This window comes from Microtus ochrogaster, linkage group LG5 (genome assembly GCF_000317375.1).
Source record: "Microtus ochrogaster isolate Prairie Vole_2 linkage group LG5, MicOch1.0, whole genome shotgun sequence".
Classification (NCBI taxonomy): Eukaryota; Metazoa; Chordata; class Mammalia; order Rodentia; family Cricetidae; genus Microtus; species Microtus ochrogaster.
This window is the reverse complement of record NC_022031.1, coordinates 35,524,514-35,529,584: the sequence shown is the minus strand read 5'-3', so window position 1 is coordinate 35,529,584 and position 5,071 is coordinate 35,524,514. Positions and strand designations below refer to the sequence as shown.

The window sequence follows — 5,071 nt, the reverse complement described above, 5'->3', positions numbered from 1 at the left end:
CAAGGTAAATATCATTCCCATGACAATAGGAACAAAGATGAAATTGAGGGTGGTAACCTGTAGCAGGCAGCAGTCCTGGTCAGGGTTGGTATGAACATCCTCATATTGAATGGGTGGCTGCAGCCGTTCCATACACTTGCTCTTTAATCTAGGGGACTAAGGCAGCAAAAGGAAGAAGAAAGCCCACAAGAGGAAATACGTATACCCAACAAGCAAACTAAACCAAAAAAGAAAAAATTTGCAATCACTCACTGAGCAGACAGACCAGTCCCGAAGCACAGAACAAAGACAAAATACAGAAGAAAAAAAGGCAAACAGACGGGACAAAGAGCGCAGAACACAAGACCACAGACAGCGCAGCCACACCACCGACACACAACGCACACCAAAGACAAGAGAACCAACAACCAACTACAACCCACCCTACAACCCGGCACAAAAGGCAGAAACACAAGAAAAACACCAAACACACAAAAAAACCAGGGAAAAAAACACAATGACCACAGAAAAAACATACCAACCAAGCAACAGCCAAAGACACAAAAGAGAATCTTCTCCAGCCCCATCCAGGTCTTCTTTGTGTCTCTTGCTTTTCTTTTTTCTGGAGACTGATCTTTCATGAGTGCTTTCCCCCTGAACGTCCATCTCATCACTGCTGTCCATGATGTCACACGGCTCACCCACCCCGGAAAGAGCCTCCTCTGCAGGAACCTGGGAGGCTTCCAAGCCACAAAGAGATTTTACTTCCTGCTGAACAGCGTTGGCCACGGCTTTCTTGACCCGTCCAGACCTCACCACCGCCGGATCCGAGTTGGCATAATCCGCCACGGTCACTCGGCCTGAGCAGGCGTCGTGGGCCCGGAACTTGAGCCGCTTTCCTCTCTTGGGCATGGCGACAGTGTCCGGGTGAGGCTGGCTTAGCTGGCAGGGGCCCCAGGCCATGTCTCGGCCCCGAGAGCCGGCTCCCGGAGCCGCGGAGCACTTCCACCCGGCTCCGCGGCCATCCCGCACTCTACTTAAATTTCTTAAAGTACTTAATTTACTTTCTATAATAACTTGTTTTCTGTGCCAGGTAAACAAAGAAAATTAACCTATAATTATCTAGTATTCGACTCCCTCAGAGACACATAAGAAAATAATATTAACTAAATAGGCAGGAAGTGCAAGCAAGTAACTTCCAAAAAATATGAGTAGTGACAGAAACAGCTGGCTGCCTGGACAGTCACTCAAAGTTTCTCTGTTATATTGGGGCAGCCATCTTTGCCACAGGTCTAGCATATCGAACAGACTTCTCTGTGATGCAGGACATTCTGAAGGACTGTCCCTCCCCTGTCTTGACAATATTTGACAATCACTTTCTTTTGTGTCCTGCTTGTCTAATTAGGACTGTCTACTGTCAGCTGTCGAGGTAGGGACATTTTCTTGCCCAGTGACATATTTTTGCCACAAAGAAAGCAAACTCATTGTGGAGTTTCTTTGATGCCCATTATCTTCTCTGAAATATATTGGTGCTGTCAGGAGCAGAGATGTCTTATTTTCATAAACAAGAGCCTATGTTATTAAAACATCCTAAATGCTATTTTTTGTAGATCTCTGAAGTGTTTAAAGATGACCTGTTTATCTAAAATATATCTTTATTTGACCTTGAAAATGTACCTAACATGACTACAAGTTCAAAATATGATATAGAGAAGGGAAACATAGTTCAACATGACCTATTTAGACAGGAAAAAAAAGACAGTAGGACAAAATAGAACGTGGGACCAGATGAAGATAGAGAATGGAGGGGGTAGATTTTTCTGCATCATTAATGAAAATATTTTTTACCTCAGGTGATTCAGTTCTATACCCCTAATGGAGCGGTAGTTATAGATAGAAAAACACAGAAGACCTGAGGGAGAAAGAGACAGAAGGACTTATGCAGTTAGGACACAGGAAAGGCACAAGCAGTAATAGAAACCAGGGTATAAAACTTGTGAACATAGCTGAAAGGAGACTTGTTTTTTTAATTATATCTAAATCCTAAAAATACATTACATCTCTTAGTGCAATAAAGATTTTCCAGAACTATGTTTGAGAATAAAGATTATTTTTTCTTTTGCTTCTATACTTATTTCTTGATTCTAAACAACCACCATTGCTGTCTTCTTCATTGACTGTGTTCAGTGACAGGCCTGTTAAATATTTATATTTGAATTTAAACTAGCAAAACATCTCCCCATAATGTTATGTTTTTTCAGGGCCACTGATATCTCTCCTCTGTCACATGAGCATCCACACACAAGAAGTGACAACTTTGCTATAAGAGATAAAAGATGGTATATTCTTTTTGTCTCTATTTATAACTATTTTAATATTTTATATAACAGTATTTTCCCCTTTCCAGAAGTCATATATTTGGGAATATGCAAGATGCTAGTCCTAGAAAATTCATGGCAAGCTTTATCCATGGGCTTTGGAATTCCTCACCTACAAGCATGATCTGAAAGTAAGCATCAGTTTGAAGGTGAAATTAATTCAAATTTCCTAAAGATTTCCTTCGTACTGCTGTACTGAACAAATCTCGAATTTCATATTTTGTAATAATTATTGTGCAGAGTGACTTTATTTGCTCACCCTTCACAGATGTGACTATGTATTTCACTAGAGGAATACCAGTTACCTAGAATTATGATGATTTGGGGATCAAAACACTTTGGTTTTCATCAGCAACTCAAACTTCTTACCTCTACAATACACTTCATGTTTCTTTTAAAATTATTTCTGGAGCTGTCTTGAAATAATGATTGGTTTCCATTCTGAAGTTTAATCCAACCACATCACTGTATTTCATGACCAAAGGTCACTTCTTTCCTTCAAATAGCAACATAGGTACCCCCTTCCTTGAATTGGGCAAATTTCTTTTGAGTTTCCGATCTCTTATGTGGCCTTATTTTTAGGTGAGAAAAAAAAATTTATTCTGGTAAACTTTTACCTGGGTTCAATCAAACTCACAAACAGCTAGATAATAGCTCCCAATAGTCCCAATTCTCTACCTTGGGTAGCCTCACAATTATTTGGGTCACTGGTATGACTGTACTAGAGGGTGGAGAACATGCTATAAGTTCTTCAGATTTTGCTTGGCAAATATCTATCACACTTTAGACCATTTTATTGTTTCTACAAATTAGTTGAAATTGGCCTATGGTCTTCTTATGCTTACATAAGAGTAATAAAGAGGATCACATATTAATTTGCCAGGAAGAGATATGGATGCTTCTTCTAAAAGTTCATTTTAAAGGCTAATTTTATATAACTAAGACAAGCTGATCATGCTGGAATATGAATGATAATTTTATAAAACAGACTTTAAAAATTAAAAAAATAGAATAACCTTTGATACACAGTTAATTTTCTTTAACTGATATTTATTATTCCTTAATTAACTTTTTGTCTCAGTATAGGTCATTTAGATCTTGAAAAATAAAACTGTTCAACTGTATGATAATAAAAGTGAAGATATAAAATAAAACATAATTCACATACAAATGTAGTTAATTTCATTGGATCATTGAAAGAGGCTTAAGTCATATTTTAAGGTTACCTGTATTATACAATCATTATGAAGGATTTTTAAAATACTAGACATATGAATGTATCATGTGTTTTATGTAGTTCATAGGAAACAGAAATTGGCAGAATGACAAGAAACTTCTCAGATTCAAGTTCTATTTTATCTTGTAGAAAACAGTATTAAAGTGACATGCCTGTGCTGAATACATCAGTCTAACAGACATCTTTCTTGAGAAAACACTGAAGAAACTGTTTCTACATAGGGTAATTTTGTGCCACTGAAGAAAAACGAAGAATTCTCAGAATCAAATAGAAAAAAAATATGCTCAGGTTTGAGACAATTGCTGAATTCCTTCTACAAACCCTTGAAAATTCCAACCAAATGGCTGAGGGAAGGTGTGAATTACGGACTAGGCTAGCAAAAAGTGCCCCATCCCTGATGCTAATTTTGAGCCAGGATACATAGAAATCTTAATTGTTTTGAGAACTAAATTCCTGTACAACAATGTTGCTCAACCTTTCTAATGCTGAACCCCTGTAATACAATTCCTCAAGCTGTGGTGACCTCAACAATTAAATTGTTTCATTGCTGTTTCATAACTATAATTTTGCTGCTGTTATGAATTTTAAGGTAAATATCTGATAAGCAGGAATCTAATATGCAAACCCTCTGACAGGATCAGTATGCCAAAAAGGAGCCACGGCCAAGAGGTTGAGAACCGCTATTCTATCAATTTCAGTTTTCACATTCAAGTCTTTGATCCAGCGTACTATTCCTACAGGTTTAAGTAATTGTTAACAAAGAAACATAGGTGCTTTTGACAGGACACTGGATATACAAATAGTAAGAGTGTTCAAATGATGTTCAGCAAGTCCGGTTTTATCCCATGCAGAAATCCTCAATAAATAAATAAATTAAAAAAAAAAAAGAACAGCAAAAAAAAAAAAAAAAGAGTGTTCAAATGAATTAAGGACACTAGATACAGAGACTAATGAGAACATTAGAATTAATGATTTTGTTTTTGTTTTTGTTTTTCGAGACAGGGTTTCTCTGTGGCTTTGGAGCCTGTCCTGGAACTAGCTCTGTAGACCAGGCTGGTCTCGAACTCACAGAGATCTGCCTGCCTCTGCCTCCCGAGTGCTGGGATTAAAGGCGTGCGCCACCACTGCCCGGCTAGAATTAATGATTTTATAATGAGTTTTAAAGTTCCAATTTTTCATGTTATGTTTACATTTTTAAAAGAGGTGGGGTAATTAATATATTTGTTAACAGAAATTCTTTAACCATGAAAAATGGAATTTCATGCCAATTTGTATGATATTCATCATTAAAAATACTGATTTCTTTCATATACAATTATCTCTCACATATCCTACTTGGTAAATTTTTTCTAACTTCAAGTAGTATCACTAATTTTGCTTAGCGGTGAGATTATTATATTTTTATATAATGCCAATATGCTCTTTGCAATAAACTAAAATTTGTATTCAGGAAAAGATTTTGATAAACTCTGTGCAA

The 5,071-nt window shown here is 37.2% G+C and overlaps 1 pseudogene; it reads right to left on the bottom strand.

The window, feature by feature from the left end:
- Nucleotides 1-3: 3 nt before the first annotated feature.
- Nucleotides 4-1,003, bottom strand: LOC101992335 (annotated as a pseudogene).
- Between the last annotated feature and the right edge of the window lie 4,068 nt (nucleotides 1,004-5,071).